The sequence below is a fragment of the Gorilla gorilla genome, chromosome 10 (assembly GCF_029281585.2).
Source record: "Gorilla gorilla gorilla isolate KB3781 chromosome 10, NHGRI_mGorGor1-v2.1_pri, whole genome shotgun sequence".
Classification (NCBI taxonomy): domain Eukaryota; kingdom Metazoa; phylum Chordata; class Mammalia; order Primates; family Hominidae; genus Gorilla; species Gorilla gorilla.
This window is the reverse complement of record NC_073234.2, coordinates 95,475,993-95,490,049: the sequence shown is the minus strand read 5'-3', so window position 1 is coordinate 95,490,049 and position 14,057 is coordinate 95,475,993. Positions and strand designations below refer to the sequence as shown.

At 40.2% G+C, this 14,057-nt stretch overlaps 1 protein-coding gene across 1 annotated transcript in view; it reads right to left on the bottom strand.

Annotated features, from left to right (window-relative positions):
- Window positions 1–14,057, bottom strand: part of OTOGL (otogelin like) — a 273,380-nt gene that overhangs the window by 236,146 nt on the left and 23,177 nt on the right. The window contains exons 2-3 of the mRNA XM_031016545.3: window positions 2,695–2,837; window positions 1,715–2,032 (exon numbers count right to left, since the gene is read on the bottom strand). The gene's annotated coding sequence lies outside the window, so the exon portion shown is untranslated. The remainder of the gene's footprint in view (window positions 1–1,714; window positions 2,033–2,694; window positions 2,838–14,057) is intronic.

Genomic DNA, 14,057 nt, shown 5'->3' with positions numbered 1-14,057 from the left:
AGGTGTGCACCACAAAAGCCAACTAATTTTTTGTATTTTTTGTAGAGATATGGTGTTGCCATGTTGCTTAAACTGGTCTCGAACTCCTGAGCTCAAGGAATCCACCCACCTCTGCCTACCAAAGTGCTGGTATTACAGGCACGAGCCAGCACACCCAGCCTCTTTTTTTTCTTGATCACACATTTGTGCATTGTCTAGGGGTTAGCTGACCTAGTCTGGGCTTGAATGAGTTTAGCTCCAAGCTGTAGGTTGTATCCTGGGCTGCTCCATGCTTCTTTTATCTTCCTTAGGCCAATGGATAAGAAAAAACACCAGAATGCTAAACATTTTACCCTGAGTAACAAAAAATAAAGAAGAAAAAAACAGTTGAAAAGTTAATGAATGATTAGACTGTAGAGAGACCAAGTGCAGGTGATCAGAGTTTCTGTGAAGCTCCATTAATTTTCAAGTAAATTTCATATATAAGCATCTCTAATATATATCTCAAAAATTTTAAAGTTCAGGAGACATATAATAATAGTTCATTTATTTAGAAGACACTTTCAATCCCATATTCAATAACCATTGCCTAAAAAAACACTGCCTAAATAGGTGCTAGCATAGGCACTTAATATAACAAAATAATAAGGTAATGAGCCCTCTCTTTTTTCAAGGAAATTTTGAATACAGAAGAAAGATCCTAGTGATAAACATTCAGATTGTTTTCCTTAAAGATAACAAGAAGAAGTAAGTAGACCTAATCTTGGCAATTAAAAATAATTAAATTTAGTTACTTCATTTGTATTTTAAACTTAAAATAAGTTAATGGAATTAAAGAGTTAAATAAAATGCACTTTTTAAACAAAAGTAACAGGAGAGATGTACAAAGAAGGAAAAGCTAAGTATTCATCTTGCCCTTCCCAACTCATGTCCCTGTTGAAAGTGGGGGAAGACATTCATAAATTCTAGCATTATCTTCAAAACCACCTTCATAATGTTCAACCTGCTTGACACGCAGGTGAGAGGAACAGGGCAGAGAATCTTCATTCATTTAGAATATTTACCTGGTCTTGAAAAGTGTTGTGGCCCAAGTGATCAGCAGACAATCTTTACATTTTAGAGCACAGACGATGAATATTTAATTTGTAAGTAGTCGAATCTTGATTACCTGGGCAGATTCTCAATGAATCCAAGGCAAATTTTGCAAAATATATAACCATAATTAATAGTTTAATACCTTCATTGAGACTCCAACAAGAGATGAAAGAGAAGGTAATATAAAGCCACTGTCTAAAACATTTAGCTCCTCTAGGGAAGGGTATGAAGTAGCAGAGATGAGTCTTAGCTGCATGGATTAAGTTTCATTTCTCATTCTGTTTACCTCCCAGCAGATAAAACATTTTCAGAGAAAAAAAAGGAGAAAAATAGTTCAGTACACTAGGCAAATAGACATGAAGCCTATATGTACACTCCACACATATTTTTATATTTTTGTCATATATGTGAGACTTCAGTAAGAGTAGCCTATAAGACTACATCTGATAAATAAATTAAAAATCAAAATTGGAAAATAAAAAATACAAATAAAGTTTAAGTGATGGCATATAAAATAATACAATAATCAGACTATAAAGGTTCAGCACAACTTATATAGGTGTGGCGCCACATAAAGATACAAACAGTGAGAAGGGAGGTAGGTCAGTACTTCTCAAACCCTAGAATACATCAGACTCACCTGGAAAGTATGCCAAAAGACAGATTTCTGGGCCCGACCTCCAGAGTTTTTGATTCAGTAGGTCTGTTGAGGGGGCAGAGAATGTACATTCCAAGTAAGTTCCCGGTTGATACTATCTGGAGTAGTTAATGATGAAGGACATGAAACATTTATTGATATTGTATGTTCTTACAAACTCTATTCTTGCTACTTAAGCAATACAAAATATTAAAAGGGCTTTGGAATCAGACAGAAATAGTTTTGAGTTCCCACTCTATACTTATCTTCTGTGAAACTTCAGGAAAGTTACTAAACTTCTCTAGCCAATAGTACTCATATCTGCAAAAAAAGAAAAAAGACAATAAGATCTATCTTGAATGATTCTTACAGGGATTAAATGAACTAATGTATCTAAACCAATGAGTTTCATGCATGGGTTATAATAATAAAGCTAAATGAATGCCATTTGTTGTTATTATCATTATTATTACAAGAGAAAATTGTATGGTACCTAGCACACAGTAAATATGCAGTAAATGTCAGTCGCCCTCCTTTGATTCATCCCATATTAAACTAAATAAAACATGCAGGTGATTCTCATAGGACATAATTCACTGAAAATGGAACAGTTGGTCAATATCATCTTTCATAAAAATTATTTTGTACAGGCTGTGTGCAAAGTCCTTTTTGGAGTATTAGAATACAAAAATAAAGTTCCTGCCCTCAGGGCCTCTGACTCTCCTCTTCCTAACAATATTCTGTTCTCCCTTTTGGGAAAGCCTCCAGCATGTATACTCTTCGTTGGAGCTATTGTTCTCTATACACTATGGAAGCAGAGATCTCTTCCACAAACTGGACCAGACAAGGGATGGACATGTGACTTAATCTGGGCCAACCGGATTTTCTATGGGTAGGACTTTGAATTCAAGGAGGATGCAAAGACAGGGGGTAGTTGGAGGTCAAGGTCATGGCAGCGGTAGTGGTAGTGACCAAGTCCTTACCAAGCTCTTCTTGCCATGAGACTTGCTGTGCCTCCTACTTCTTAAGCTTCCAGAGCTTCCTTGGTTCCGACTGTCTCAACCCTGATCTTCTAGCCTTCTGTGGATTCCATGAATCCTTCCTGTAAACTCTGACTCCCCAAACCCTTTGGGGGGAATGAATAGGTAAAGGGGAATTAAGTTAGCCAGTGTTTGCTTCCATTGTTTTAAACCAAAAATTAAATGATACAGATAGAATATGAGCTGAATTTTAAAAGAAAGGTTGAACTCATGAAAGCAGAGAAGAAAGATCATAGCATGATAGGAAATATGGCAGATATGTGGGAATGGTTGAAGAAAAATTGTTAGATTCATGTGATGAAAACAACATGTTCATATAAATGAATTCAAAGAACAACTGCTCTCTGGCAAATCAGCCTAGAAAATTATTTGCCCCCCCTCTTTGGTGTTCATAAGCTCAGTCAGCATACCTTTATTCCTAAGGCAAAAATCACAGCATATACTGTAGAACTTAGCTTCGCCACTCCCTTCTCATCCCCACACCCTCTCTAGTTGTTTATCAACCAAAATTTCTCAACCTAGTCCCCTGACTTCCATTTCTTTTGAGAACTTGTATAACATCTTCCCTTGTCTGTTCTCACACTGGCCTGCTCTTTCTGGTTTAGAGCCTCTTATATTCTTCAACACATTCTTTCATTGGCTCCATTCCAACTTCCAACTCTTCAAGTTGTCATTGAAAGCACAGTTCTGACCTTTAGCTCATGCAATCTAACCAACATTTCAGACTAAATTGGCCTCAGCATCTATATCCAAGATGAATGCTGATGTGTTTTCTCTGCATCTTTGCTGGAACAATTTGTCTGTCTAATTTAGGGGAAATATATCATCAGAACAGATGCATTCCCAACTGGCTTGAATCCAGCCTCTTCCAAACACAGGCCATGATGGAATGACTTGTTCAATAAAAATTGTTTGGGGGAAAAAATTGGCAGTAGTTTTATAATGATTGGAATGAGGAAAAAACTGAATACAAAGAAACCAGTTAAGAACAAGTATGACATAGACTTGGACAAGGGTGGTAATAGGATATTTCAGAAGAAAAAAAAAGGAGATAGAAAATTACAGAGGAAAAATAGGCAAGACTTGGAGGAAAAGAATGGAGATAAATCAAAAATAATTCATGGTTTTTAGCGATGACCAAAACAGAGAAATTGAAAGGATATGCTGCTGGTTGTAAGAATCAGTTTTATATGGGGTCATGGAAGTTAAGGGAACAAAGAAGAGTTTCAAAGCAATGAGGGCAGTCAATAAAGCAAATGCTATAAAGAGGTCAAAAAAATGAGTGAATTAAAAAAAAGTTTTTAGATTTGTTTTCTAAAAGGTCACAGGTGACTATGAAGAAAATTTCAGGAAAGTGATGGGGCTGAATTCAGACCACAGGGAAATTAAGAATGAGTAGGCAGTGAAGAAACAGAGGTAACAAAGTATTTTAGGAAAGTTCAGAAGTGAAGAAAATGTAAAAAAAAAAAAAATGAGATAGTGATTCAAGGTATCAAGAGGAAGGGTTGTACCACCCTCATTACAAAACAAGTAAACTGTAAAATGGTGTTTCTTCTTAGTAGTATTAGTTGATATTTCTGACATTAAAAGCCAATGTATTGTAAAAGAGACTGGGACAATTTCTTTCTGTTAACACCTGTTGGCTTGACAAGTTATGACATAATAGTTGATTAGATAGATGCTGTCTCATAAACATAGAAAAATATGACTAAAACACAAAAAGGCCAAAGTATTGACAAGTCTTATTCACACCTTTCTACTCTCTAAAAGAAGTTGGTTTTGTTCAATATGGAAGCAAGACACAGAGAAAAGGGTTTTTAATTCAAATCTTACACTCTCTCTTCCAAGAGCATATTTAAAACTAATTGCTTTATAAAATCCAGAGTGTAGGTGGGTGGAGCCAAGATGGCCGAATAGGAACAGCTCCAGTCTAGAGCTCCCAGCATGAGCGACGCAGAAGACGAATGATTTCTGCATTTCCAAGTGAGGTGCTGGGTTCATCTCACTGGGGATTGTCAGACAGTTGGTGCAGGACAGTGGGTGCAGTGCACTGAGTGTGAGCCAAAGCAGGGCAAGGCATCACCTCACCCAGGAAGCACAAGGGGTCAGGGAATTCCCTTTCCTAGCCAAGGAAAGGGGTGACAGATGGCACCTGGAAAATAGGGTCACTCCCACCCTAATACTGCGCTTTTCCAATGGTCTTAGCAAATGGCACACCAGGAGATTGTATCCCGCACCTGGCTCAGAGGGTCCTATGCCTACGAAGCCTCGCTCATTGCTAGCACAGCAGTCTGAGATCAAACTGCAAGGCGGCAGCGAGGCTGGGGTAGGGGTGCCCGCCATTGCCGAGGCTTGACTAGGTAAACAAAGCAGCCAGGAAGCTCGAACTAGGTGGAGCCTACCACAGCTCAAGGAGGCCTGCCTGCCTCTGTAGACGCCACCTCTGGGGGCAGGGCATAGCCAAACAAAAGACAGCAGAAACCTCTGCAGACTTAAATGTCCCTGTCTGACAGCTTTGAAGAGAGTAGTGGTTCTCCCAGCACGCAGCTGGAGATCTGAGAACAGACAGACTGCCTCCTCAAGTGGGTCCCTGACCCCCGAGTACCCCAACTGGGAGGTACCCCCCAGTAGGGGCAGACTGACACCTCACATAGCCAGGTACTCCTCTGAGACAAAACTTCCAGAGGAACGATCAGGCAGCAACATTCGCTGTTCACCAATATCCACTGTTCTGCAGCCTCTGCTGCTGAAACCCAGGCAAACAGGGTCTGGAGTGGACCTCCAGCAAACTCCAACAGACCTGCAGCTGAGGGTCCTGACTGTTAGAAGGAAAACTAACAAACAGAAAGGACATCCACACCAAAACCCCATCTGTACATCACCATCATCAAAGACAAAAGGTAGATAAAACCACAAAGATGGGGAAAAAACAGAGCAGAAAAACTGAAAATTCTAAAAATCAGAGCTGCTCTCCTCCTCCAAAGGAACACAGGTCCTCACCAGCAACGGAACAAAGCTGGATGGAGAACGACTTTGACAAGTTGATAGAAGAAGGCTTCAGACGATCAAACTACTCCGAGCTAAAGGAGGAAGTTTGAACCCATGGCAAAGAAGTTAAAAACCTTGAAAAAAGATTAGATGAACGGCTAACTAGAATAACCAATGCAGAGAAGTCCTTAAAGGACCTGATGGAGCTGAAAACCATGGCACAAGAACTACGTGATGCATGCACAAGCCTCAGTAGCCGACTCTATCAACTGGAAGAAAGGGTATCAGTGATGGAAGATCAAATAAATGAAATGAAGCAAATAAAGAAGTTTAGAGAAAAAAGAATAAAAACAAACAAAGCCTCCAAGAAATATGGGACTATGTGAAAAGACCAAATCTACATCTGATTGGTGTACCTGAAAATGACGGAGAGAATGGAACCAAGTTGGAAAATACTCTGCAGGATATTATCCAGGAGAACTTCCCCAATCTAGCAAGGCAGGCCAACATTCAGATTCAGGAAATACAGAGAATGTCACAAAGATACTCCTCAAGAAGAGCAACTCCAAGACACATAATTGTCAGATTCACCAAAGTTGAAATGAAGGAAAAATGTTAAGGGCAGCCAGAGAGAAAGGTAGGTTACCCACAAAGGGAATCCCATCAGACTAACAGCGGATCTCTCGGAAGAAACTCTACAAGACAGAAGAGAGTGGGAGCCAATATTCAACATTCTTAAAGAAAAGAATTTTTAACCCAGAATTTCATATCCAGCCAAACTAAGCTTCATAAGTGAAGGAGAAATAAAATACTTTACAGACAAGCAAATGTTCAGAGATTTTGTCACCACCAGGCCTGCCCTAAAAGAGCTCCTGAAGGAAGCACTAAACATGGAAATGAAAAACCAGTACCAGCCATTGAAAAAACATGTCAAATTGTAAAGATCATCAAGGCTAGGAAGAAACTGCATCAACTAACGTGCAAAATAACCAGCTAACATCATAATGACAGGATCAAATTCACACATAACAATATTAACCTTAAATGTAAATAGGCTAAATGCTCCAATTAAAAGACACAGACTGGCAAATTGGATAAAGAGGCAAGACCCATCAGTGTGCTGCATTCAGGAAACCCATCTCATGTGCAGAGACACACATAGGCTCAAAATAAAAGGATGGAGGAAGATCTACCAAGCAAATGGACAACAAAAAAAGGCAGGGGTTGCAATCCTAGTTCTCTGATAAAACAGACTTTAAACCAACAAAGATCAAAAGAGACAAAGAAGGCCATTACATAATGGTAAAGGGATCAATTCAACAAGAAGAGCTAACTATCCTAAATATATATGCACCCAATACAGGAGCACCCAGATTCATAAAGCAAGTCCTTAGAGACCTACAAAGAGACTTAGACTCCCACACATTAATAATGGGAGACTTTAACACCCCACTGTCAACATTAGACAGATCAACGAGACAGAAAGTTAACAAGGATACCCAGGAATTGAACTCAGCTCTGCACCAAGCGGACCCAATAGACATCTACAGAACTCTCCACCCCAAATCAACAGAATATACATTCTTTTCAGCACCACACCACACCTATTCCAAAATTGACCACATACTTGGAAGTAAAGCTCTCCTCAGCAAATGTAAAAGAACAGAAATTATAACAAACTGTCTCTTAGACCACAGTGCAATCAAACTAGAATTCAGGATTAAGAATCTCACTCAAAACCACTCAACTACATGGAAACTGAACAACCTGCTCCTGAATGACTACTGGGTACATAACGAAATGAAGGCAGAAATAAAGATGCTCTTTGAAACCAATGAGAACAAAGACACAATATACCAGAATTTCTAGGACACATTCAAAGCAGTGTGTAGAGGGAAATTTACAGCACTAAATGCCCACAGGAGAAAGCAGGAAAGATCTAAAATTGACACCCTAACATCACAATTAAAAGAACTACAGAAGCAAGAGCAAACACACTCAAAAGCTAGCAGAAGGCAAGAAATAACTAAGATCAGAGCAAACCTGAAGGAAATAGAGACACAAAAAACCCTTCAAAAAATCAATGAATCCAGGAGCTCGTTTTTTGAAAAGATCAACAAAATTGATAGACTGCTAGCAAGACTAATAAAGAAGAAAAGAGAGAAGAATCAAATAGATGCAATAAAAAATGCTAAAGGGTATATCACCACCGATCCCACAGAAATAAAAACTACCATCAGAGAATACTATAAACATCTTTACACAAATAAACTAGAAAATCTAGAAGAAACGGATAAATTCCTCAACACATACACCCTCCGAAGACTAAACCAGGAAGAAATTGAATCTCTGAACAGACCAATAACAGGCTCTAAAATTGAGGCAATAATTAATAGCTTACCAACCAAAAAAAGTCCAGGACCAGATGGATTCACATCCGAATTCTAACAGAGGTACAAGGAGGAACTGGTACCATCCCTTCTGAAAATATTCCAAACAATAGAAAAAGAGGGAATCCTCCCTAACTCATTTTATGAGGCCAGCATCATCCTGATACCAAAGCCTGGCAGAGACACAACAAAAAAAGAGAATTTTAGACCAATATCCCTGATGAACATCGATGCAAAAATCCTCAATAAAATACTGGCAAACTGAATCCAGCAGCACGTCAAAAAGCTTATCCACCATGATCAAGTGGGCTTCATCCCTGGGATGCAAGGCTGATTCAACATACACAAATCAATAAACGTAATCCAGCATATAAACAGAACCAATGACAAAAACCACATGATTATCTCAATAGATGCAGAAAAGGCCTTTGACAAAATTCAACAACCCTTCATGCTAAAAACTCTCAATAAATTAGGTATTGATGGGACGTATCTCAAAATAATAAGAGCTATCTTTGACAAACCCACAGCCAATATCATACTGAATGGGCAAAAACTGGAAGCATTCCGTTTGAAAACCAGCACTAGACAGGGATGCCCTCTCTCACCACCCCTATTCAACATAGTGTTGGAAGTTCTGGCCAGGTCAATCAGGCAGGAGAAGGAAATTAAGGGTATTCAGTTAGAAAAAAAGGAAGTCAGATTGTCCCTGTTTGCAGAAGACATGATTGTATATCTAGAAAACCCCATCGTCTCAGCCCAAAATCTCCTTAAGCTGATAAGCAACTTCAGCAAAGTCTCAGGATACAAAATCAATGTGCAAAAATCACAAGCATTCTTATACACCAATAACAGACAAACAGAGAGCCAAATCATGAGTGAACTCCCATTCACAATTGCTTCAAAGAGAATAAAATACCTAGGAATCCACCTTACAAGGGATGTGAAGGACCTCTTCAAGGAGAACTACAAACCACTGCTCAATGAAATAAAAGAGGATACAAACAAATGGAAGAACATTCCATGCTTATGGGTGGGGAGAATCAATATCATGAAAATGGCCATACTGCCAAAGGTAATTTATAGATTCAATGCCATCCCCATCAAGCTACCAAAGACTTTCTTCACAGAATTGGAAAAAACTACTTTAAAGTTCATATAGAACCAAAAAAGAGCCCACATTGCCAAGTCAATCCTAAGCCAAAAAAACAAAGCTGGAGGCATCATGCTACCTGACTTCAAACTATACTACAAGGCTACAGTAACCAAAAGAGCATGGTACTGGTACCAAAACAGAGATATAGACCAATGGAACAGAACAGAGCCCTCAGAAATAATGCCACATATCTACAACTATCTGATCTTTGACAAACCTGAGAAAAACAAGCAATGGGGAAAGGATTCCCTATTTAATAAATGGTGCTGGGAAAACTGGCTAGCCATATGTAGAAAGCTGAAACTGGATCCCTTCCTTACACCTTATACAAAAATTAATTCAAGATGGATTAAAGACTTAAATGTTAGACCTAAAACCATAAAAACCCTAGAAGCAAACCTAGGCAACACCATTCGGGACATAGGCATGGGCAAGGACTTCATGTCTAAAACACCAAAAGCGATGGCAACAGAAACTAAAATTGACAAATGGGATCCAGTCAAATGAAAGAGCTTCTGCACAGCAAAAGAAACTACCATCAGAGGGAACAGGCAACCTACAGAATGGGAGAAAATTTGTGCAATCTACTCATCTGACAAAGAGCTAATATCCAGAATCTACAATGAACTCAAACAAATTTACAAGAAAAAAACAAACAACCCCATCAAAAAGTGGGTGAAGGATATGAACAGATACTTCTCAAAAGAAGACATTTATGTAGCCAAAAGACACATGAAAAAATGCTCATCATCACTGGCCATCAGAGAAATGCAAATCAAAACCACAATGAGATACCATCTCACACCAGTTAGAACAGCGATCATTAAAAAGTCAGGAAACAACAGGTGCTGGAGAGGATGTGGAGAAATAGGAACACTTCTACACTGTTGGTGGGACTATAAACTAGTTCAACCATTGTGGAAGTCAGTGTGCGATTCCTCAGGGATCTAGAACTAGAAATACCATTTGACCCAGCCATCCCATTACTGGGTGTATACCCAAAGGATTATAAATCATGCTGCTATAAAGGCACATGCACATGTATGTTTATTGCAGCACTATTCACAATAGCAAAGACTTGGAACCAAGCCAAATGTCCAACAATGATAGACTGGATTAAGAAAATGTGGCACATATATACCATAGAATACTACACAGCCTTAAAAAATGATGACTTCATGTCCTTTGTACAAACATGGATGATGCTGGAAACCATCATTCTCAGCAAACTATCGCAAGGACAAAAAACCAAACACTGCATGTTCTCACTCATAGGTGGGAATTGAACAATGAGAACACATGGACACAGGAAGGGGAACATCACACACCGGGGCCTGTTGTGGGGTGGGGGAAGGGGGAGGGATAGCATTAGGAGATATACCTAATGTTAAATGATGAGTTATTGGGTGCAGCACACCAGCATGACACATGTATACATATGTAACAAATCTGCACATTGTGCACATGTACCCTAAAACTTAAAGTATAATTAAAAAAAAAAAAGAAATCACCAGGTGAAGGAAAATGTTAATGAAATGAAAGGCATTCACTCTGTCCTCTTACCTGGAGTCTGGTTCAGGCTCTGGACTCCAGGGAAAGTGAGCAAGAGGGAGAAAAAAAATAAAAATAAAAAATAAAAATAAAAAAATAAAAATAAAATCCAGAGTGCAAGCAAGGACTCAACTTGCAGAGCAACTGCATAGATTTCTGCATTTGGAAACTTGGTCTTTCCAAGTCATAGAAACGAAAACAAAGCATATATGAAAAATGACTATCCTGCTGTTATTTGAGTGTTTGCATACTGTTTCCATAAAGAAGCAGAAACCCAGTGTCAGACTTGTGCATACTCAGAAAGGTAAAAGACAACATCTGGGGAATGACACTAGAGAAATGTGCCTCATTTCTTTTGCTCCTTGCCAAGCTTACCTTGACATTTACTTCTATAAACATAGTCAGTAAAGACTATGAAAAGAAATTATCTTCTGAATTTACATCTGGATTTTTTCTCAGCTGCCACAACTTAACCAGCTAAGAGAGTTTTCCTCTTCATTCCTATAATAATACTAATAATTAATGATACAAAGTATCTTGTATTGCATCTTATTCCTAACTTCTTCCCTGACTGCTAGTCTCATTTTCTTTTTGCCATAGCACAGTTAAATGAAAAAGAACAATTATTTTTGTCTTTCATTGATTATTCCAGTATGTCATAATGGTTGCATAAAGGAAACACAGGGACACTTAAAATTATTTTGATCTTGATGTGACAGTGTATTTATTTCTTTTTTTGCTTATACATTGGAATTTTATCCAAGAACTAAGTTCAGAAGGTAGAGGTATATATGTATATTAATTCTAACTGTGATCTCAAGTATTTTTTTTTCTTTTTAGTTAGTTAAACAACTCAAAGTTTTGAAAAGGATGGATTTGGCAATTGTTCATTTTTTGTGGTATTTTTCTTAATCAAAAATGATTCAAATGAGACAGTTTGAGCCTCAGATGGATTTGGGGCTTGAATTATTTATATTGGCCATATGATGATTTTGCACTCATCTCTTTCTCGTGTTTACAACATCATGTTCTGAAATAAAGTACAAATTATAAGTGTGTGTCACTGTGCATTTCTCTGTGCATTTCTTGCATTCTTACTCCTCAGCAACTCAGGCACACCTCCAATTACTGGAACTCAATACAAATTGTTCCTGCTTAAGATTACTAAAGGATAAAAGGATTGGCCACTAGTCCCACATAAACCCACAAAGAACCTCCCACTATGGGTTTATATGATTCTACCATCCTCATAATGTCAGTTAAGCTGTGTTAGCCTAAATATTACATTTTAATTTTAGACAATCTACATGATACGAAGAGAAGTGTTTTAGTGTCAATTTTTCTATTTACTTGGCCAATTAGAAAACCAAACAAGATAATCAAAACTGCTATTATGGTTTGGTTTTTTATTTTGTTTTGTTTTGTGGGGTTGTTGACTTTGTCTAAACTGTATGAATCCAGTTTGTGTTATATAGACTCTCTGCTCTAGGGAGGGATTAGAGATTTCTATATAATGGTGTCTAAGGATGAGGAAGTTGTTGCAGATACTTAATGTCTATACTTGCAGTGTGTTAGAGTCAAAAGTTCTTGTGTTTTTTCTCCAAAATATCTGAAGGAGGAGCTGAGGAGGCAATGGTCTGCTTGAAAGGTAGCCTTTGTAGTCTTGTCTTAAGCTGCATACACACAGAAATCATTCTGTTTTTATTTAGTGTTTCCTTGAGGTGGCTTTAGAGATTGTCATGAGTCTCCTGGTTCCTGAGCCAGATATTCACAAACAGGTGGTTTATTATGAAGTATTCTCAGCAATAATGCTTGTAAAGGAGTGAGGAAAGCAGGACAGGGCAGAGGGAGAGGTTGACCTCCAAGGCAGTTGTAACAGAGGCCTCAGCCCTTCTCACACAGTTCTCTGAAGCTTGAAAATCCCCTCAGACCTGAGCTGAATTGAAGCAAGGAGCTCGGCCTTTGTCCCTCCACACACCCTACCCTAAATAACTAGTCATAGGAAATATGCTGCCTCCAAGAATGGGTTATAAACTTGCTCAGCCAAAAGAATTTCTTGGGGAAGGAATCAGTTGTGAACTCTCAGCACTGGACACTTCTGGTCCTCAGGGGAATAAGGGTCTTTGTTCTGACGGCAGGATCTGGACTATGCTCCTTAGTGTCTACTAAAGGGGTAGAGATAGTCCCTGGGTTCTGCCACTGCCTATAAACCCAACTCTGCAGACAAATTCATGAAGAGGTGAGATTTGTATAGTTTGTGTTTTTATATTGAGGGAATCTTTTAACAAGTCAGCTTACCGCATTAAAAATCTAAAACTTCTCTTGTGTAGCAATATTCATATTGAAAGGCATTTCCGCTCTCCCTCTCCCTCTCCCTCTCCCTCTCCCTCTCCCTCTCCCTCTCCCCTCTTTCCACGGTCTCCCTCTGATGCCGAGCCGAAGCTGGACGGTACTGCTGCCATCTCAGCTCACTGCAACCTCCCTGCCTGATTCTCCTGCCTCAGCCTGCCGAGTGCCTGCGATTGCAGGCGCGCACCGCCCCGCCTGACTGGTTTTCGTATTTTTTTGGTGGAGACGGGGTTTCGCTGTGTTGGCTGGGCTGGTCTCCAGCTCCTAACCGCGAGTGATCAGCCAGCCTCGGCCTCCCGAGGTGCCGGGATTGCAGACAGAGTCTGGTTAACTCAGTGCTCAATGGTGCCCAGGCTGGAGTGCAGTGGCGTGATCTTGGCCCGCTACAACCACCTCCCAGCCGCCTGCCTTGGCCTCCCAAAGTGCCGAGATTGCAGCCTCTGCCCGGCTGCCGCCCCGTCTGGGAAGTGAGGAGCGTCTCCGCCTGGCCGCCCATCGTCCGGGATGTGAGGAGCCCCTCTGCCTGGCTGCCCAGTCTGGAAAGTGAGGAGCGTCTCTGCCCGGCCGCCATCCCATCTAGGAAACAAGGAGCGCCTCTTCCCAGCCGCCATCACATCTGGGAAGTGAGGAGCCTCTCTGCCCGGCCGCCCATCGTCTGAGATGTGGGGAGCACCTCTGCCCTGCCGCCCAGTCCGGGATGTGAGGAGCGTCTCTGCCCGGCCGCCCCGTCTGAGAAGTGAGGAGACCCTCTGCCTGGCAACCGCCCCGTCTGAGAAGTGAGGAGCCCCTCCGCCCAGCAGCCACCCCGTCTGGGAAGTGAGGAGCGTCTCCGCCCGGCAGCCACCTCGTCCGGGAGGGAGGTGGGGGGGTCA